At 51.1% G+C, this 22,517-nt stretch overlaps 1 long non-coding RNA gene across 2 annotated transcripts; it reads right to left on the bottom strand.

Annotated features, from left to right (window-relative positions):
• Positions 1-5,499: 5,499 nt before the first annotated feature.
• LOC123382327 lies at positions 5,500-20,828 on the bottom strand. Of its 2 annotated transcripts, none has more exons than XR_006590549.1 (5): positions 20,768-20,828; positions 15,347-15,562; positions 13,199-13,293; positions 10,903-11,011; positions 5,500-10,457 (listed from the first exon to the last, which is right to left on the bottom strand). It is a non-coding gene; the product is annotated as an uncharacterized LOC123382327 (long non-coding RNA). The 2 variants fall into 2 exon arrangements; XR_006590548.1 differs by having other exon boundaries at positions 5,501-10,435.
• Positions 20,829-22,517: the final 1,689 nt, after the last annotated feature.

Raw genomic sequence — 22,517 nt, 5'->3', positions numbered from 1 at the left:
GCAAGTGGGATTTTTGCTCATCGTCAGCTGAATCCAGGGTTCAGATCGTTTGGCCCGAATCGTTTGGGTCTGGGGGCGGGGGACGGGGGTGAGGGGGGACAGGTGGTGAGACGGGCGGTGAAAAGGAACGAACTTCACCTTCCACTGCACAACCCCTCCCAACGTTCTCCAGCGCCAGTAAAAGCCGCAAGGTCAGGTGTTGATTTATCATTTCCATCAGTTTCATCTTTGAGTGAACACACGCTCGCACGTCCATCAGTTTCATCTTTGAGTGAACAAACACTCGCACGGCCTGCCAGATACCACGGCAATGCCCCTGAGTCCTGAGTAGGGTATCGGCGCTGCCCTGGAGAACGAGAATCCTGGTGGGGGAGAAGACGCTTTCACACAGAGTTCCAGCTTAAGTTACCATGCCCTGGTTCCGACGGACTTTTCTTTCTTTTTTGAATTACTTCATTAATTTTTTAGTAGGGACCTTTGCCCAAGGTGGGGCTGGAACTCCCGACCCCTAGATCACGAGCCAGCCAGGCACCCCTGACTTTTCAGGGGTGAGTGCATTAGCATTGGCAGCTAAGATTTCTTGTAAGCAATTCCCATCAATGCAGCTGGGCCTCCCGGTGGGCCAGGCGGTCAGGTTGTGGGGGACCCTGTGGCCCGTGGGACCTGTGAGTTGGATTCCTTGTTAAAACAAAGGGAGCTTCCTCATCAGTGGAGTTGCTAATACTGCAATGCTAGCGTTTTTAGCCCTAATTTTGCCTGACGCCACAGGAAACTGAGGCCCACAAAGGGCAAGTGATGTAACCCACAGCTCATTATGCGAAAGGGGTGGGAGTGGAGTACAGGGTTGCACGTTTTCTCCCCATGTTTCTATGTTCTTCCTTCAACGGCACGTTTTATTCGCGCCCAGGAAATCAAGTAAAACCAGGATCTTCGCTGTGTCAGGTGTGTGTGCCTGTACCTGTGTTCTGATCCAGGCAGGGAAAATGGAAGACAATTCCGTGACGAAAAATGATGTGGGTTACGCGTCTGGCTTCCGCTCAGGTCCTGATCTCGCCAGGTTCGTGAGTTCGAGCCCCGTGTCGGGCTCTGTGCTGGCAGCTCGGAGCCTGGAGCCTGGAGCCTGCTTCGGATTCTGTGTCTCCCTCTCTCTCTCTCTCTCTCTGCCCTTCCCCTGCCCGTGCTCTGTCTCTCTCTGTCTCTCAAAAATAAATAAATGTTTAAAAAAAATTTTTAAGAAGAAAAATGATGTAGCACAGGGCAAAGTGCATGTTCTCTGACAGCTCTAGGGACATGGGTGGCCGTCCTCATCACCGTCATCCTCCGTGTTTCTCTCATCATTTTCCGTGCCAGCCTCTACTTCGAACACCGGTCGATTTAGTTCTCAGGAAGATTCTTCACTTTACAAATGCATCTTCCATAGTTTTCATTTACATTTTTTACCTGCCCTCCAAAACATTTACACAAATTGGGTACATTATTATGCAGGGGAAGATCTGTTTACTCTCAACTTGAAAACATATTTGCATCACATAAGAAACGTTAAGTAGATTTTCACTTGTGCTGTCGACCAGACAGGGATAATAAAAGATGTTCATGGAGCCCGGAAATATAGATATTTATTAGTTGTTTTTAAGACTGAAGATGTTCTTGACCACATTATTTATATTTGCCTATGTTCCCATACTTTATGGACATCCTGTAGGTCATAAGCATAGTAAACAAGAATAAATCGCTTGCCATTTTGGAGAAATTCCTAATGTTTTGCGTGCTTGGCTTAAAAAAAACCATACATTTTTATGATGAAATCTATGTGTTTATAAACAAGACCCAAAAAAATTATAGAGAAAGAAATCATTGTGTCTTCCTTACTCAATAGTGGTTTCATAAACCATGACCAAATTATGGCAAATCCCAACTTGAAGGATGATTGAGTATTCTGTTTAAGTGAGTTCAATATGTTCAGGACTGGGCATTTTTTTTTTGTTGTTATTGTTGTTTTCCCTAAATTTTCATCCTTCTCTGAAGTTCTAAAATTCAATCATCAGGGTTAATTTCTCTTTGGCATTCTGAGCTCTACAATATGGAAAATTTTGCTATGCAGGATTTTTCTTTTAGTCTCATTCCCCAGGCACATGCTGGAAGTGAAAACAATTTCATTTTAAAAAACATTTTTTTAACCTAAAAACTACAGAACAGATTACTTTTGAGTTTGGTTCGTCAAATGGTCAGATTATCTGTAGCTATGAGGCTGAACAGAAAACATGACACCCCTTCTTGGTTTTCTGTGCCCAAATTACACTGGTTTTCAGGTTCTGCAGTGACAAAAATCATAGCCCGGGTGACCATCTGCCTGGTCGATAAGTGGCCAGCGTTGGCCTGAGTCAGCTAATTGTGCATAATTGGGATTATGTAGTAGAGATGACACTCCCCTCTCCAAACAAAGAAAATCACATTTGTGCTGTTTCATGTGACCACTGATCTTTTCTGGCCAGCAAAAGCAGAAACTTGGGTGGTTGGAAAGTCCGCGTCTGCAAATGGCCAAGATGGTAGGAATGATCAATTCTGGGACTCGCGCGAAAGCGCGAGACAATAGCGGTGGGGGGAGGGAGGAAAGGGAGCCCCGGGGACAGGGGAATGAGAACAAGATCGGGAAGAGATCTAGCGCTGGAAAAACTACAGCCACTCGCTTTCGGATTCTGAAATGTAGGCGCGTTCAGGGTCGAAGACCTGTATTCAGACTGCGGAGTCTGAAATGGTTATCCAAACAACTTCAGAAGCCAAGTGTGTCGTGGGGTCCCTGGTAGGGGCGAGGCGAGGGAGTTCGTGCGCGCGGAGGTGTTGGAGGTGTTGGGGCCTGTGTGAGGAGGGGGTTGGGTGTGCCTGGGGCGGGTGCGGAGTGCAGCAATGATGCCACTGATTGCAAGCTGGATGATTGATCGATGCAAGCCCTTCCGATGAGTCGGGTGCCTTGGAGGCCAGGCGGGAGCTGGGACAGCCAACCCTCAGTATGAGGGGGACTGGTTGGTGTGTTGGAAGAGGTCAGAAGGAGGGCTTGGGCTCCAGGGGCCCTGGAGCAAAGGCCCAGAGGTGTAGGGGCAGCATCATTGTGGGGACAATGGCTGTCGGGGGTTATAGGGTGGAGGGCCAGAATGAGGTCCTGTTTCCCAGCCATGATATCTATCAAGAGAGGGGCATGGGGTCTCCTGGTCCCCATCCCCCTTCTCCTAGAGAGAGTATCAAAGGCCCTGTGGTTCAAAGAGGGCAGCAGCACGATTAATCCTGGTAAGACAAAAAAAGCCTTGGGGCAGCCTTAGTCCAGAATGTCTTAGTCTCGGCACCATGGTCATTCGGGGTTGGGCAGTCCTGTGCCGTGGCCCCGTGCTGTGCACCACGGGCTACTTAGCAGCCCCCTTGGCCTCTACCTACTAGATGCCAGTGGCACCCAATCCTCCCCTCTCTGCCCAGGTGATGCCAACCAAACGTGCTTCCAAGACTGTATCAAATGTCCCCCCGGGGTGATGGGTGAGGGCAAAATCACCCCAGGTCGAGCACCGCTGTTCTGGGCCCTTCTGCCCGGCTCTGCTGGTACCTGCTGAGGCCGAGTGTCTTTCCCCAAACCCAGATGCTCTGAGGAGGTGTGGCTCACGCACCCGGCCGCCCGTGCACATTTGTTCAGGAGTGAGGCTTTGCGTGGACACGGGGCTGTCCGTGTTTCACTGACCCCCCTCCCCCCGAGAATGCTCTGGGAGTCAACCAGCCCTTGTTGTAACGGTCAGTCCAACTTCCACACGCTCGGGGCAAGGCCACGGGGCCACCTCTGTGGCTGAGTCCGGAGCCTGCAGCTCCAGGGCGGACCCCGAAGCGCAGATCGCTCACCGGATCCCCCTGTCCACGGTGCACCTGTTATGTGACAGGCTCTGAGCTCCGAAGACACAGAGGGAAGCAAGCCAGGCAAGGCCACGGTCCTTCAGGGGGCTTGCATTCCGGAAGGTGGAAGTATGGAAATACGTGGATCTGACGATTTCAGGGGGGGCCTGGCCTTTCTCTGGGTCAGACTTGCCCAGAAGCTGCGAGGGCCCCGTTGGGGGCTTCCGCCTCTCAAGCCCCTCCTCCAGGCCCAGGAGGGACCTCGGCAATGTGTTCCCATGTTTTTACAAAATTTGCAAAAAAGCGCGGTGGCTTTTCTTGACAAGGGCCCTCAAGTTGCATAACCTTCCAGGCCCCCACAAGACCTGCATCTAGCTCTGATTTTTAGCTTCCTGGACGTTCCGGAGCCCAGGTCCTCTTCTCAAAATCTATTAGGAAGGAGGAAAATGCATGCAGTTTTAATTCACGGACAGCAGGGGAAGAAAGAAAACAACATCCATTCGGAAAAAAAAAAAAAAAAACAAAGTAACGAGGAAAGAAAGGGTAGATCACCCATTGGCTGGTGCCCTGGGTTGCTACCTTCAGAGACTGGGGTCATCAGATTCACACACACCAGGGTGGAGGAAGCAGGGAAGCCAGGATGTCCCCACCCCGAGGCGGGTGGCGGGGAGCGAAGCTGCCATTGCTGGTGGGGCAGGGCTGAGCAGCTGGCCAAAGCCTCTTGCTAGAAGCTGACCACGGGGCTCGGGGCGGGAGCCCTCCCCCGCCCCAGCCGCGTTCTCCCGGCCATTGTGCGCCCGTATTGATCAGGCAGGGAGGCAATAGGGCTGGGGCAGCTGAAGCTCTGGGGTGGGCAGCATTGATCCGGCCCCCTCCCCAGGTTATTTATAGGATGCGCCGGCCTGGCAAGTAACCGGGAGAGCTTGTTTAACGAGGGTTCAGGGCGCTCTTCGCTAGCTGGTTAACTTTAAGTATTGGAAATGGGATTGATGCGCACATAATAATATTATGATTCATACAAACCACTTCGCCGGCAACTCAATATATTTCATTACCTCCTTTCTAGCGAATGTATTGATTTCTGTTTTGCGGTTTTATAACACAATTTCAAGGCTGTTGTGGGCTTAATGAGCCGTGTTCTTATGATGTTTAAAAAGATTTGAAGCTATTGTTGAAATAAATATTATGGATCACCCCCTCCCGAGGCACCCCCCCTCCCTGCCCCCGCCCTCCTCCTCGCCCCCACCCTCACCCCCACCCTCCCAGCCCGCTCCTCCCCTGCTCGGGCGGTGCCGCCAGCAGAAAGCAGGGGGGCTACAGCTCTGCGGCCCTTTGTGGCCCAGATCAAAGGACCCGAGCGCCACAAAGGCGGCCCCACTCGGGCCGCGCGGCCACACACAGCCGCACCTGCAGCGCGGCCAAATGTCTTTGTCGCTTCTGCGGGGCGAGCGCGGGGGACGCACCTCCGAGGCGGCAGATGACTCTAATAACGCTTGATGAGAATTGATGGGGAAGGAGGCGCGCAGTGCCCAGGGCTTTTTATTAGCTGCCCCGACTGCCCGAGCCCCAGCCCGAGCGCCTGCACCTGTGGACCCCCTTCCTCTCAGCCTTTATGGAAGTTGACAGATTTTATTAACTTTAAGGAAGAACTTTCCAGCGTGTGGAGGGCCGCAGTTTATTTTGTATTCATGCGAAACGGAAACCGAAAAAGCCATGTTTACATATTTACCGGGCCCACTGACTTCCCTCTGGGGCTCCATAAGTCACGTTCCAGATTAATTTTGTCATAAAATTGACTAGTGTGCTAAGGGATCTTGGGAGTTTGGGGGCTGTCGTTGGATGTGTGAATTTTTTTTTTCAATGGGAGAAAGCTATATTCAATTATCTAATATCTCCGAGGAACCCCCAAAGACTTCCCAAATCGTGCAGAAATTGGAATTCTTTTTCAAAGCGTTTGCTCCTGGGGAGAGAGCATTTGCAAGAACCGGAGCAGCTTTTGCTCACAGCGAGGCTTCCCAAATCTTTTTGATAAACTAGAAACAAAGGCAAAGACCAGAGGCATCTTCAAACTTTGTTAAGAGTGGCTCTCTTTGGGGGCTTTAGGGTGAGGGGCTCATTAACGGGCTGTGCTCCAGCACTGGAGGCTAAGCCCCAACACATTTGGAAGAACAGATTTTAGTTTTAGCAAAATGATACGGTTGGTGGGGGAAATGTTGGTACATAAGCCAACACGGTTTTACACGTCGACACTATTAGAAAGATCCTAACGGGAGGGGGGGGGTCAAAGCAGTAGAATTTTGCTTATATTCCTGGTTGTCCCCTGCTCTCAGGATATTTTGAGGGTTTATGTCTCATGACAAATGGAAGTCTCCGACTATGAAAATTCATGTTATATTAATGGCCCAGTGTTGAAAATTCAGCCACAGAGTCAGCTGGGTATATTGCTTATTAGCTTAAAAGCATAAAGCTTTCTAGAGCTTCCTTTTGTGTGCCAAATAAACTTCAAATGAACCGAGGATCATTTTGCAGGAAACTCTTAAGTTGAACGATAATACAAAGTAGTTAGTAGAATATTACACTTTTCATTTGGGCAAACAGATGGGATGCCTGCTTTTAGATTTAATCAGGGGCTGACAGACAGGTAGGACGCCGGCATATTTTAGTTGGAGTCTCTTTCTTTTCAGGAAAGAATGAGACTACTTAATATTCAGTATATCCTCCCCCCCCCCCATGCCCCGTGATCTCTAATGCCTAACTTTTCCTCATTTCTGATGACATTACAAAGTACAAAGGGCATCTAACTGCAAGTGAATCCGTTTATTAACACATCTTTTACTCTATTCTTCCCTTGCAAAAAAAAAAAAAAGTTATGAGTGTGTGTGTGTGTGTGTGTGTGTGTGTTAAAAAAAATAAAGGCTGTTTAAATCACCGAGAGCACACCCAAATCTCCATTTACATAGACACAGACGTAAATAAATGATTTAACAATTTGGGAGTCATGAGTCTCTGACCTCATGCTTTCTCAACTAACCTTTTTAAAAGATTTTGATATCAATTGTTTCTCTTTTTTCCCCAGAAGCATAATACGTGGTAACCTTAGCATGCGCAATCTGTTTCAACAGAAGCATACAGACGAGTGCAGCCAGTGGCGGATTTTAATATCGTGCTAGAGCTTGTATTACCTTGCTGGAAACCAAATATCCCCCCTCCTTCAAATGCAAGTCCCTGGACACCCCCATCGGAGATCATTTGTTATGCAGAGTTTTGTGAGGCAATCAAAATTAATTCACAGTGATCTTTTCACCCAGAACCTCCAGCCTCGAATAATGGTCCTTCTCAACAGGTGTTCATTGTGGCCGTCTGACTCCAAATTGCCAGACTAAAGGTTTTATTCTGTCATCATTTCTTTTTTAATCTCAAACTTGTAATTTACTAACCTGTAGCAGCTGCCAAGAAGGGCCCAGCTGCTTTGCGAAGAGGGGAAGTAGCTCCAAGAAGGAGGCCAGGGAGAGGGGAGAACTTCACCTCTGGACAACCAGGAGGGCAAACTTGAAATTCACAGGCTGGGCGGAGCCCGGACAGGGGCTCAGTGGCACCTTCCTTCCTTTGAGGCTGACCTAAAATGGGTGATACCTGACTGGTGAGAGCCGACCCCTCCAGAAAGCCTTCAGAGACGTTGTGGGTTTTGCGCAAGTGAGTAGAGGATCTTGACGGCGGCAACACCAATCGCCAGAAAAATACCATGCAGAGAGAAAAGATTTTGAAAACTTGCATATTTCAGTTCAGCCAGGCTAGCATACTGTCTTCGTCAGCTTTCACATCTGCCTCCTTTTAAGGTAACCCTAGAGTGGGGAGGGAGGAATTAAGTTTTACTGCGAAGATTCTTGGACTTCATGGCTCATCATCAGAATCAAGCTGGCTGAGTGTGTGTGAGAAAGCAAGAGACCAGACTCGCCACTTCCAGATTGCTACAACTATAAGTGCCAGGGTTCCGGCCCTAGAGATTCTGATGTAGTAGGTTGGCACCGGGCCTGGGATTATACATTTTAACAAGTATCAAGGGCTTCCGACGCTAGGGGCCTTGAATCCCTTTCATCACGGCTAGCTAGCTGTTTCACTGCCTCAAGTAATCTGATCTCTACAATGGGCTCCCCCTCTTCAGTCTCCACAATCACTTGGTTCCCACCACATGGTTCCACCTCGGAGCAGGTACCCCTGGGGGCCACCGTTCTGCCTAACAGGTGTCTTCTTCCTAAGGAGATGACATCCTGGAAGAACATAGGCCAGGTTGTCAAGCAGCAACCAACTTGGCCGTGTTGCCAATTCTTGGCCTCCTGGGTTTTTTGGTAGATGATGGCTGCAGCTTGTTTATGACCCCTGGGCTGACGTCTTAGAGGATGCAGCCTCGGCTGAAGTGGGTGCTTTGTGCAAAGACCGGAACTGGAGGCAAATCCTCCCTGACGTGGGGGGGACGGAGGCTCACCGAGGGTTAAGAGGACCTCGGGAGGGATCAGTTGCGACTCTCCGCTTGGGTTTTGTCGTAGCCTACGAGTCAGCATCCTGCAAGGGTCGGAAAGGAGGCAGGGTGACCGGCACTGCTCTGTCTGGCCCCAGACTTACAGGAAGGGGATTTGGATTCCTTTGGAATGTGCTGGAAGGAGTGGACACAGACCCAGGCGACTTCAGAGAGGCAAACCAGAAGGCTCATGAGTCCCGAGGCCATGCCTCCGTGGAAGAATCCCCAGTTCGGAAGCAGGACGCGCCTTCCTTTCCGGAGACAATTCTCCTTAGCATTTTAGCTTGGTTCTTCGCGAAGGTTCCCCTGGATCCATTCAAAACTTAATTATGGCTGTAAAAACTGCGAGGGGCGAAGCCGGGTTGACGAGTTTGTTGCACCGTGTCCCCTCCGGTACATTTGTCCGCACGGAAGGCAGCGTAGCCGCTCTGCGCACTGATGGGCATCGATTTTGTAATACACGAGCAGCTCTGTTCTGCTCTCGGGAGCCTCTTTCGTTTCATGGCGGCGTGGAGGGGTTTCTTGGGCCCTGGACGCCAGGGAGCCCCCTCCCTCACCACGAGCCTACGGGTGAAAAATCGTGTCTCCCAGCCTCATTTCTGGATTGCACAAGGCACCATTTCAAGTGAGAAGAGACACCCAGTAGACTCTTTAAGAAAATGTGCTGTGTTTTTTCTTGGCCTCACTGTAGGCCATTGCGGAAAGGCACCCCAAAGAGGTTTCTAAGTGGGAACTGAGATCTCAGGTGCGTTAGGCCGCTTTGGTGACAGACACATGCAAAGCTGCTGGAGATGTACAACCGGGATGGTATTGTGCTCTAATTGTCTGTCCAGCATAAGTCTTATAATGAGTATTTATAAAACACGTAAGTGCAGGGCGCGTGGGTGGCTCAGTCGGTTAAGTGTCTGACCCTTGAGTTCAATTCAGGTCGTGATCTCACGGTTTGTGGGCTCAAGCCCCCCCCGCATCAGGCTCTACACTGGGATTCTCTCTCTCCTCTCCCTCTGCCCAGCACCCCCTCTGTCTCAAAATAAATGAACTTTAAAAAAATACATAAAGGCATACTTCGGTGTAGCCTTACCCCCCATATGGAAGCTCCCAGAAGTGATTGCCTTCATTTGAGAAAGTCAAGGCCCAGAGAGGGAAAGACTCCTGCTTGAGGTCACACAGCCAGTTTGAGACAGGGCATATAGCTCAGAGGGTAGGAGCCGTCTTTTGGCCAGCCAGTCAGAGATTTCAATCTGTTGAATCTGAATCACCCGCTGGTTACGAGAACATCGTACTTTTTTTTTTTTTTGGTTTGGGGCCTAATGTTTCCCACGTGCTTGTATTTATGTTACTGTTTGGTCACCTGAACCATTCACTCGTTCATTCGGTCGCTCAACAAATGTTATTGAGCATCTGGCAAGAGCCAAGCATAGGAGCTGGAGATACAATGGTGAGCGAGGCAGACCTGGTTGAGGCCCTCATGGAACTTTTGGCCTCGTGGGGGAAACAGACATTACGCAGATTGATACACATAAGTAAGAGATCGCCGCCACAATAAGTGATCTGGAAGGAAAGTTCATGGTATCAGACGGAGACCTGACCAAGTGTGGGAGTAAAGCTGGGTGTGTCAGCCCGGTCAGGTTATGTTTTGCTGTGGAACAAAGAGCCCCCGCAAACTCAGGGGTTAACGAGGCATATGGGCTTCTCTCTCACGCGGGCCTTGACCCTGTGCTCGCTCAGGAACTGGCCCACAGAGGCTCCATCTCGACCCGGCTCCCACGATCACAGGAGAAAGAAATGCACTTCCGCGTTCCTTCCCAGAGGCCGCCATGTTACCTCTGCTCACCTTTCATCGGCCAGTTCAAGTCCCAAGGCCACACGCAACTTGAAAGAGGGTGGGAGGGAATCCACCCTGCGTGCAGAAGGAGATCCAGAGTGCCTACCGCCTAGGGTTAGGGACTGCTTCTCTGGTTTTTCCCGAGGATCTGAATCGCGAGCGAGTGTCAACCAGGGAAAGGTTAACATAATGGAAGCTCGAAAGTGCCATCAGCGCGTCTGCAGGCCCTGAGGTAGGGAGAATCGCAGCCTGTGTGAGCAACGGAAAGAAGTAGCTGGAACCCAGTGGGCAAGGGGGACGCGGTTCCCAGGCAAACAGGACATGTGGGGACTTAACCACCGACGGAAGACTGTTAGCCCATACCGGAGAGAGAGGAGGGTGCAGGTAGGTAGAGAGAAGGGTCTCAGGGACTGGGTGCTCATACATCACCACACACCTGTTAGGTAGCAGAGCACCCATTGTGTTGGAAGGAAATCGTGGCCCAGAGAGATTGAGTTGCTTGGCCTAATGGTTGCAGCTCGTAAGCACTAGAACCAAGATTCAAAGCCTCTCCCTTAGACTTGGACCCTCCCTGGTCCCCACTGCCCACAGGGGCCTCCCCCTGATGCTGGAAGAATCCACAACGTGTTACGTCCCCGCCCCCCCCCCCCCAGCCCCTTGTGGGGTAGCGCCTACACTTGCAAGTCTCACGCACGTGTTACGGAGCAGAATTTCTGGTCAAAGCGAATTCCGACGTTCGTATTTCCACTCGCTAAGGAGCTCCTCCGTGTCACGCTTCTGAGAAAACTTCCAAAGGACGGTATCTGCGTATCAACGAGAATGAGACGTTGGAGACGTCAAGGAGAAGTTTCAGCAGTGGCTGCTGGGGGAAGCAGGGAAGCCTTCTCCAAGCTGAGCCCCCATCTCCCAATTAGCATACGGAAACATTTTTAAAGGAAATAACCTTCACGAATAAAATGCTATAATCTCAATAAGACATTTCAGCAGGGGAATTATTAGATATTAATTCATGCCCAGTTGCACTGACAGCTCTCGGCCGTCAATGCAGGCCTAATAGCACACTAGGTGAGAATTAATATACCATAATTCACGCTCTGTCATGCATTATTGCTTAAATAAGATACATGAAGAATAACCTATTCTGGCGAAAGAACTGGGATTCTCAGAGTTCTCCCGGCCAAGTTATAAATAGTTACGTTAGGACCCAGAATTTTTTTGTATTACTAAATTTGAAATAAATTGCATATATGTATCCTCATCTGTAATTACTGTGAACAGTTTTCGTAAGTACTGACATTAAGTTCAGTCATATTCCATGTTTTAAAATTGAACTGAAGCAAAATCACATAATTTTCTTGAGACCAAAATAGAAATTTCTCTCCTCCATATATAATTGTATCTGGTGCTACAGCACGCGTGACGGAGCGTATCCGGACGTGGCTTAGGGACGACGAAATGGGTCTGACCTGGGGGTACAAAATAGAAAGAGTGGGGGTCTGGGGGGGCCTACGGGATATTCTAGTTATGTTTGTGAAGAGTTTGAGTCTCGCCGGACAGTGACCATTACTCGTGATGCCTTGTTTTCCTAACAAGGGAATGCAGTAGGAAGCAATCCCTGTCTTCTGGAAACTTCCAGCCTCCTGAGAGAATCAGTATCGACCCAGGTGATAAACTAACCTTGTCCTCACGGGATAGCACCCAAGAAAATGCCAAGGTGTGAAGAGGAAGGCCATGGAATCCTTTGCAAGGGCTCTGTTGGCAGAGTGGTAGGATCCCAGAGTTATTTTTTTTAATGTTTATTTTTGAGAGGCGAGGGGCAGAGACAGAGGGAGAGAGAGAATCCCAAGCAGGCTCCGTGCTGTCCGCGCGGAGCCCTATGTGGTACTCGAACTCACGAACCAAACCATGAGATCACGAATGGAACCGAAATCAAGCGTCGGATGCTTAACCGACTGAGCCATCCAGGCTCAGTCCCAGGCTCCCAGAGTTATACGATGAATCACTAATAAACCATTCATGTGTTTATCATACGGTTCTCGGGCACCGTACTCTATGCCAGGCCCTGGGACGGACATCGAGCCCACCAAGAAGCTGGCAGCCTGGGGAGGGAGCGGGCACTTAGAGATAACCACAATGTCAGGCGACAACAGCAAAAACCAGGGTAACACAAGGGCTCAGAAGCAAGCAGTGCCTGTCTCAGACCGGCAGAGGGGAATTTGACCACGGAAGGCTTCAAGGAAGAGGTGACCCCTGCAATGAGTCTTCAAAGAGAGGAATTTCGGGCACCTGGGTGGCTCCGTTGGTTGGGCGACTGACTCTGGATTTCGGCTCAGGTCAGGATGCCAGGATGGTGACTTCGAGTCCTGCGTTCGGCTCTGCACTGAGCACGGGGCCTGCTTGGAATTCTCTCTCTCTCCTCTCTCTCTGCCCCTCCCCCTGCTCACGCACTCTCTCTCTCTCTCTCTCTCTCTCAGAAGTAAATAAACTTAAAAATATTTATTTAAAGAGAGAGAGGGAGAGGAATTAGATAACATATTGAGAGGTGTGGGCAAGGGTGAGCCGAAAGGAGATGGAGGTAAATGCAGGGAGAGCTGGCAGAGGGCGGTGAGGGGCTCGTGTGCTGCCCTGACATGACTCGATCTTACTTTGAGACCCAGCCATCAGCGGGATCTGTGAAGTCTGTACCCAGGAAGACACGTGGGGAAGCAAGGAGACCAGGTAGGAAGCTGCTGTTTCAGTTTAGGGGAGAGGGGGTGAGGGCCAGGACGGGAGAAGACAGAGGGGCGGTGCAGGTGGGACAGGCAGGAAGCAGAGGGGACACGTAGAGACTAAAGGGAAAGAGGATGAGTTTAATCGTGGACGTGGTGCGTTCTAGGCCTTGAGCTCGTGAGGGAGAAGTCTGGGCTGCAGGTCAGGTCTTGGGGGGTCCCCCACATCGGTAAACCTGGACCATCAGAGCCGAAAGAGTCACTGGAGAGCATCTTACCCACCCGTTTCAAAGATGGGGCAGCCCGGTTCCAGAAAGGGGAAGGACCTTGTCAAGATCACAACAGACCTCTGAATCCTTTTCCAGATGGATTACTCCCTGCAACAGAGAGTTTTCCACTTTAATCGGCAAGTGACAGAACTGACTAAAAGCAGGGGACAGAAATCACGAGTGGAACGATGGCTTACGACAGAGTGCCCTAAACTTTGGTCATCCGCAAACAGCACTCAGAAATTGCACCATGTCAGTTACCTAGTATTTTATTTATTTTTTAACGTTTATTTATATTGAGAGAAAGACAGAGCATGAACCTGGGAGGGACAGAGAGAGGAGGAGACACAGAATCCAAAGCAGGCTCCAGGCTCCGAGCTGTCAGCACAGAGCCTGACGGGGGGCTCGAACTCCTGAACCGCGAGACCATGACCTGAGCTGAAGTCGGACGCTTAACCGATTCAAGGTTATGAAGTCATGTGACCCCGTATTTCCTAAAACATGGCATACCTTGGGAAATACCGGGCTAGAGGAAAAAAAAAAAAAAGAAACAATATAAGGTATCGTTTCCACATGGTCCGAAGATGGGCTGTTTTATGATTTATCAGAGTGAAAGAGGGGCACCTGGGTGGCTCAGTGGGTTGAGCTCCTGACTCTGGCTTTTGATTCAGGTCATGACCTCGTGACCCCACATCCGACCCCGTGCTGTCAGCACAGAGCCTTCCTGGAATTCTCTCTCTGTCTCTCACCCTCTCTCTGCCCCTCCCCCACTCACACATGTGCTCACTCTCAAAAGAAATAAACATTAAAAAGATAAAAAGTAGGGGCGCCTGGGTGGCTCAGTTGGTTAAGCATCCGACTTCAGCCAGGTCACGATCTCGCGGTCCGTGAGTTCGAGCCCCACGTCGGGCTCTGGGCTGGTGGCTCAGAGCCTGGAGCCTGCTTCCGATTCTGTGTCTCCCTCTCTCTCTGCCCCTCCCCCGTTCATGCTCTGTCTCTCTCTGTCTCAAAAATAAATAAACGTTAAGAAAAAAAAGATAAAAAGTAAAAAGCAAAAAAAAAAAAAAAAAAAATGAGAAAATGCCGAGCCGCCATGCATGCGCTCGATTTTATCAGAGATGCTGTAAACCTATTTCGAAGAACTCTCTGGTGCAAACGCTTTGGTCTTGCCACTTTGGGTCAAACAAGGGGGATTCCCTGTCCTGCCCCTGCCTCCTGGTATAGTCACAGCCCAAATGAGAAGGTCGTACACCCAAGAGCTGTCCTTGTGCCCATGAACTTCCCACAAAGACGTCCAGATCATTCCTGGAGGCCACCCCCACCGCAGGAAGGAAGCAAGGACACAACCATTGGAACAACACCTTCTGGGGAGTTAAGCGTTGCCCGCTGTGTGGGGTCTGCAGAGGGCACAGCACACAGCCTGGCTTCGTCTGGGGCAAACGAGGCGTCTGTTGGTTCTCAAACGTATGTCCTGGGACCCGCTCCCCATCTTTTGGTTTCTCATGCTTCTTACCTTTGGGTCCCCACCCCCCCCCCCCACCCACCCAAAGCACAGCCTGAGAAAAGGACCTGGGTGCCGAGAGTTTATTTGAAAAATGCTCCAGAAGCCGCGAGTTGAAGGAGCAGGGAGAGTGAAAGAAGAAAGGAATAAAAGCCAGAGAAAGCGATCGAGCTGGTCACTGCTGGGGGCCTGTCTGGGAACCGGGCGGGACGCACTTGGCAATGTCCGGCTCACAGGACAAAGTTGGGGTAGCTATCGTCTCCCACCCCACAGGCGGAGGGTCGGCCCTGGCTGTGCCTGCACCTGAGTTGAGCGCTGTTCTTGCTTCCAGGCACACTGAGGCCGAAAAGAGGAGAGGTGGCCCAGGCACGTGGGCATCGGACGTCGCACTGTCCACTACCCCTGCGCTGAAATTAGCGGGGCCACGCGGCTGTGGCTCGGGCCCCCCAAAGGCTAAATCCCACACCGCGTCCTCCCCAGCGCTGAGAAACGTGGCTCGTGTGGAAGCCACTGGAAGGGTGCACCCCAAAGAGTGACGTGCTGTACCTCTCCCCCGCGTGGTGTGAGGGAAGGTGGCCGAGGAGAGGGGCAGAGCCCTGCCTTGAACCCCGCCCCCACGTCTCCCCACGCACCCCACCTTTCTCAAGGAAGCCGCCTCACCTTGTCTTCTGGGAAATGTTCCAGGTTGGAGAAACCCTGCTTGGGCACCCCCCCACCCCCACCTTCCCAGAGCTCCGCTGTCGGTTTCAAGTTGACCTCGATTTTTCGTTCCCTTTGCGGTACTGCTGGCTGGAGGGGGCTTTTCAGGGCCACCGGCTTTCAGGGCTCAGTGGCCTCTTCCTGGGTGTAGTTTGTGGTTTCCACAAGCCGATCTTGCTGCAAGGGAGAAGAGGAGCAGGAGGGGGAACAGACTCAGGGAAGAAATGCGTGAACGTCAGCCTCGGCGGGCCCGTGCCTTTGACCCTCCCCCAGACTGTGGCCAGGTGACCTCTCCACCTTGCTGAAATGGAGGCACAGGTGGAAACTGCAGGGGAGGGGGGAGGGTGAGTTCCCCACCAAGCCTCCCTGCCCAGCTTGTCTGAAAGGACCGCAGAAATGTCGATGGTCTCCTAGCTGTTACTTTGCTAACCCGATCAATCCATATGAAAAGAACAGATTAAATGGACTGATCCTCATATATTTAATGATTGCTGCTGTTTGGTCAGGATGGGTTTCTCAGGAAGCGCTTGTCACAAGCCATTGATAAGAGTCTTTTAATCCCGCCTTGCTGCAGGTTGAAGCTTTCTGGCTCCCCAAGATGGCCAGTCTGGGGCGACTCCTGAGCTCACCCCACAAAAAAATGAGATGGCTCCTCTTTACTACTGGGCGATTGGGTTATTTATTTTTGAGAGAGAGAGAGAGAGAGAGCAGAAGCAGGGGAGGGGTAGAGAGAGAGGGAGACACAGAATCGGAAGGAGGCTCCAGGCTCTGAGCCTTCGGCACAGAGCCTGATGCGGGGCTCAAACTCATGAACCGTGAGATCATGACCTGAGCCGAAGCCGGACGCTTAACCAACTGAGCCACCCAGGTGCCCCTGGAACTTTCAGTTGAACACACATACTGATTGCCCACGTTTTAAAGACCTGTTTTGTATATTCACCAAACAACCATTTACCAAGGACCTACCATATGCCAGCCACTATGCTAAGAAAAAGAAAATGACACGGTTCCTGCTCTCAGGAAATGAAGTCTCATTTCTGCAAGTGCGTAAAGACACATGCAAAGGTAGTCTAAGCCCCGTGACGGGCACTTGGGGTCCTGCGGTGGCCCAGAGGCAGCGTGGGCTGCAGGCTCGGAAGTCTTCATGAAGGAGGTGGCATCTGTGCTAAGCCTTGAAGAGTATGTGGCAATAGCCAGTTGGAAGAGGGCTTGCATTCAAGGATGATTTGGGAGGTTTTTTGAAAGTTTGGCTTTCACTTTCGCTGCGTAGCATTGGTTGGTTGGCACATGGTGGCAGGGCCTGGCAGGGGGACGGGCAAAGATGTACTAGAAAATGAGACCGGAAGGGTCAAGCAAGTTTCACTTCCATCCAGGCATTGGGCTCCGTGGAAGGATTCTAAGCATCCCAGGGATGGGAATCTTACAGCTTGTAGCATAGAGTCTGACCTCAGGCATCCGGGCTGTGGTTCAAGTTCAACTCTCACTTAAAAGCCACGTGGCCTTGGGCTACCGTATGTTTCACCTCCCAGTCCTTGCCAAGTAATACCCATCTCGGAGGGGAGCTGCGAGGCCTCAAGGAGAGGGGCGGGCGGGGCGGGGCGTGTGGGTGAAGTGCTTGTTGAAGAGCCAGGCACATAGTAAGTGCTAAATAAACAGCTGCTTTTGTGGGCCGAGGTGCATTTTATTTTATTTTATTTTATTTTATTTTATTTTTAAGATATTTTTAAAGTGTGTTTATTTGTTTTTGAGAGAGAGAGCAAGCAGGGGAGGGACAGAGAGAGAGAGAGAGAGAGAGAGAGAGAGAGAGAATCCCAAGCGGTCTCCTCACTGTCTGCACAGAGCGCTCTGCGGGGCTCGAACACACGGTGAGATCACGACCCGAAATCAAAAGTGGATGACTAAGGGGCGCCTGGGTGGCTCAGTTGGTTAAGCGTCCGACTTCAGCTCAGGTCATGATCTCACGGTTCACGAGTCAGACCCGCATCAGGCTCTGTGCTGATGGCTCAGAACCCGGAGCCTGCTTCGGATTCTGTGTCTCCCTCTCTCTCTGTCCCTCCCCAGCTCATGCTCGCACTCTGTCTCTGTCAAAACTAAATAAACCTAAAAAAAATAATAACTTTAGGAAAAAAAAAAGTGGATGATTGACTGACTGAGCCACCCAGGCTCCCCCCCTGATTTGCATTTTGGACGGCTCCTTCAGGGAGGGGACTTCAGGCTCCTGTGTGGAGATCACTGATAGGGTCCTGCGGCCAGAAATGCCAGGTGCCTGAGCGAACACTGCCTGTGGCAGGAGATGGGGACGCCAAGGGGCAGGTACTAAGGAGCAGGGATGTTAAAGAGGTCAGATCAGCAGTCAGCAATTAGCAGTGGACGAGGGAGCCCGAGGTTTGCTGACGGGGTAGACAGCGGTGTCACTCTCAGGGACAGTTATTACAGGAGATGTCACAGGCTTGGGAGGGAGTGGAGAGGTGTTGGGTTTGAGGGGCTGAGGGCCCCTCACTGACGCTGCCTTAGAAGGTTCTTGGACTGGCGGGGTCTGGACTCCTGGCAAGGTCCTCCTCTCCAAAGGATTGAGAGCGCCTCACAGCCTGGGGCAGAATTTGTTCTTTTGTATCTTCCAGAGAAAGGCCCTCCGGTCAGGGTTTAGAGAGCCCTGTCCGTCTCCTAAGGATTCCCCCAGAACAGATGATCACCACTTTCTAGAAGCTTCTCACACCACCCCCAGCCCAGAGCTCTCTCTCCTCTTAATTCTTACAGCATTATTACTTTTTTTTTGGGGGGGGGGTCATTTTATAATTGCTGCTACATACTTAACAAATATGTGCCTTGCCTCAGCTAGATGACAGACTCCTAGGTGGGGGACGACCCCTTTCCTGCCACCCGCCCATGCCTGGCTCACGACTGGGGTCTATTGCCAGCTCACTGCTGGATGAGAGAATTCTGCCCCCTGAGAAAGCTCTGGGGCTTTCTGCTTTGTCCTCTGTGTCTGCAAAAATGGGGACCTTGCTCAGCCCGCTCGGAAGGGGACATCTGACCAGGGAGGCAAGGCTTTGCGGGGGCCCCGAGATGTCTGCTTGGAGCTCACAGGGCCGGCTTATGATGTCAGGGAAGCTGGCTTTGGGGGAGCCCCTACCTCCCTCCACAGGGCTTTCAGGGGCTGATGCGTTTTTAGCTCACCCCAACTCCTGGTTTGTAAACACAGCGTCAGAGACCCATGCTCTGAGAAGGTGGAACCCACATAGGGGCCGACTCCTTTTATGGTTTTCACCACCCCTCTTCCCCAGCCATCCTGACCTCCCGTATTTCATTCTTGACTCTCTCCCGCCCCACCACATTCCTGAGCATTTGATCTATGGTCTATAAGTAGATGTAATAAAATGCCAAGTTTCTTTAAAAAGAAAATCACACCCCCCCCCAAAGATTTAACCTGGGGATCGTCCAATGACAAACAACAACGCTCGGCTCACTGGGGTTGGGCTGGGGCCTGTCGCCTGCCTGTAGTCTCAGAGTCCCCGAGTCCCTGCCTGCGGCTCGGGTTTTGCTACTCATTTCTCTCTTAACCTGTATTTATTTTCAGTTTGCTAAAGGAAGCCACAAATAATTCCAGAGTCACATGAAAAGCCTGAGCTAAAAGGCTCTCGTCTCTCCCCTAGCAACTCCTGCTTCAGCAAAGAGACAGATCTGGAGGGGAGTTGGTCCCTTCTGGCTTGTGAGCGTGACCTGTCCAGGTAGCATAGGACAACTCTGGTCCTTTACTTTGGGGGAAGGTGGGTGGGCACGTGGCCCAGGCTCCCCATCAGCCTAGACTGTCTGCCCCTTTCTTTAAAAAAAAAAAAGTTTATTAATTTATTTTGAGAGAGAGAGAGACAGAAAGAGAATCTCAAGTAGGTTCCATGTTCAGCATGGAGCCCAACATGGGGCTCGAACTCATGAATCGTGATGTCATGACCTGAGCTGAAATCAAGAGTCAGACGCTTAATGGACTGAGCCACCCAGGCTCCCCGTCTGCCCCTTTCTAATCAGGGACTTTAACGTCCTTCATTACCAGAGGGCTACTCAGTGATCTTATAGTCTAGTCCCTTGTCAGACCTCAGCCTCTCCTTCTAGAAAGCGATGCATTGGAATAGGATTCCTATCAGAAGGGTGTGCATATATTAGGGACGCCTGGGTGGCTCAGCCGGTTAAGCATCCAGCTCTTGATTTCCGCTCAGGTCATGATCTCACGGTTCGTGAGTTCGAACCCCACCTCGGGCTCCGGGCTGAACTTGGAGTCTGCTTGGGATTCTCTCTCCCTCATCCTCCCCTACTCATGCTCTCTCTCTCTCTCTCTCTCTCTCTCTCTCTCAAAATAAATAATTAAATAAAGAGAAGGGTACGCATCTCTGAGTGGACGAGAGAGAGAGAGGGGTAGTGGGCATCCAGAGCCCTCGTTCTTCTGGCCTGATTCAGAGGGGACTCCAGGTGTTAAGGCTGTGCACTGCTCTGTGGTTTTCCACCCTTTCCGCAAGGACTGCCCAGACCATCGGCCCAGGGCCTCCCTTCACCCACTCTTTGCCCCCACAATTAATTCTATATACGATTCTTTGTCTATAACGGAGCTTCTCACACCTGTGCGCTGTTGACATTTTGAACCAAAGAATTCTTGATTCTTTGCCTAATTCCTTGTGCCTCGTGGGATGCTTAGCAACCTTGCCCTCTATGCACTGGGTGGCCGGGAGCACCTCCCCCGAGTTGCGACAACCCAAAAGCTCTCCAGACATGACCCGGTAGGCAAGGGAAGATGAGCCGTGAATAAATGGACACGTGAGCAAGATAATTTCCAGCAACAGTCAGCTCTATAAGGAGAATGGTTAAAGGGCCAAAGACAGTGCAGAGAGCAGACTTGGGGGGGGGGGATAGGGTGACCTCTCGAAGTACTTCTATAAAGTATTCATCTTTGCTTTTTCATCTGCCTCCTCGCGTTTGGCACTTAGTAGGTACACAATAAATATTTATCGGTAGAGCGAATGCTCTCTCCTCTCCATGCAGAGACAGCCAGGGTTGCAAACACTCACCACCCTTCGCGTTCTAACGGGCAGTTCCGGAATTATCAGCCAGTGAATTAGGATGTGAGCGCAACAACGTTTGTGGACAAAGTCTGAATCAACCCCCGAATCATCCCGTCTCCCCCCCGGTTCTATTTTTTACAAAGCGAGTTTCTCTAAAATAGACTAGACTGTAATCTCCCCACCAAATCGATCATTTAATCGCATATCCATCATCATCATCGTCACTGAAAACCTGAAACCACATCTATACAGTCTGGCCATTTCCCAGCCCAGGTGTGAACCCCAGGACCGACCGCAGGGGGGGAAAATAGGCGAGCTTCCCACCCAGATCTACCTTGCCGATCAAATGTGCTCCGAGGACAGGGTAACATTACCATTGTGCCCGGATAAGAAGGTCCCCATTCCGGCCCCCACCCCGCAGCAGGGGGGAAGGAAAAAGAGCTTAATCATTAATAACACTAACTTGCATTTCTAGAGCCTTGAAAATGAGAATTTTGCCCTTTTTTCCCTGGGAGTAAATTGGGTCAGAGTGTTCCCAGAATTTACATTTCAATTAAAAATACAATAATAACACATTGTGCTAATAGTGAATGATTCCGACTCAGGGGAAGATGACACCGCCCGCTACTTTGTTAATGAAAAGCCCCCTTCATTCGGACGGGCCACACATCAGCGGTCACAAATCTCCTGTCTTGTTCTGGGTCTGGCGGGTGGAATGGGCAGGGAGGGGTGCGGCTGGGGGAGGTGAGTGAGGCATCGCGGGCCCGCTGGGGCTTTCAGGGGAGGCTGTCTGTCCGGCAGGGCAGCACGGCCCCGGAGCTGGGGCGTCCGTCCTTCCACCTGTCAAAACCAAACCTTGACTTTGCCTTTAAATCAAGCCTTTAAAAGCAGGGTTGTTTGTTTCTTTTCTTTTCTTTTCTTTTCTTTTCTTTTCTTTCTTTTCTTTTCTTTTCTTTCTTTCTTTTTTTTTGGTTTCTGTTGTTTGGTTGGTTTTATGTATTTTTTTTGTTGTTGTTTTGCTTTCCTAGGCAATCGTGGTGGCACCAGCAAGTTTGCCACAGACAACCCCCCACCCCAAGGCCTTTGGGAGTGGATTTGACTTTAAAAATATCCCCCATCAGCCTCTGGAGTTGGAATCCGAAAGAGACTTCAGCTCGCTGAGGCTCAGAGCAAAAGCGATCTGTCGGTCAAGGGGCTGCGGGCTGCGGAAGGATCACCACGGCTGTCTTTGAGAAGGCCCTCTGCCTCAGTGAGCTTCAGACTTGGTCTGAAAATCCCCCAGACGTGTCCCTTGATCTAGATGCAGGACACCCGAGGAAGGGAAGGGGGATGTTGCCCTGGCAGGTGCGGGCCTGGGGGGCCTGCTCCCAGGACACAGCAAGGGGGGGGGGTCTGCTTCCCAGACACAGACTGGAGGTGTTCGCTCACAGATTGTTTCTGAAAATAAATAACCCGGCTCAATCCTGTTTTCATCAGAAAACGACCTTTACGTGTGGGGGAAGAGTCGCACTCCGCACCCTTTCTACCGGAGTGGGGGCACCTTCCAAAGCAGGCATGGGAGCGGGGAGGGGGCAGGCGGCAGTTGGGAACCACGGCTATGTGGACACAGAACCCCAACTGGGAGTTTTCAATGGGCCCCTTGTGGGCTCAGCGACTCCCATCTGTGCTAGGCCAGGTAGGGTGAATACTAAGCACATATGCACATGTGGCTTTTTGCCTGGCATTGCATGTTCTTCAAAATCTTTTAGTGGATTAAATATATGATATAATGGGCGCTTGGGTGGCTCAGTCTGTTGGGCGTCCGACTTCGGCTCAGGTCATGATCTTGCGGTGTGTGGGTTCGAGCCCCGCGTCGGGCTCTGTGCTGATAAGCTCGGAGCCTGGAGCCTGCTTCGGGTTCTGTCTCTCCTCCTCTCTCTGCCCCTCCCCTGCTCGTGCTCTGTCTCTGTCTCTCTGTCTCTCTCTCTCAAAACTAAACAGTAAAAAAAATTTTTTAACAGGCAGGCCACGAGGTGATGGGACTTGGTCTCAAGCTAGCAACCCCCACATCTGTGAGGTAACTGCCATGCCCTTGACAGCCCTGA

Source organism: Felis catus, chromosome E2, assembly GCF_018350175.1.
Source record: "Felis catus isolate Fca126 chromosome E2, F.catus_Fca126_mat1.0, whole genome shotgun sequence".
Taxonomy (NCBI): domain Eukaryota; kingdom Metazoa; phylum Chordata; class Mammalia; order Carnivora; family Felidae; genus Felis; species Felis catus.
Note: the sequence above shows the minus strand (reverse complement) of the source record. Positions and strands in the feature narration are given on the sequence as shown.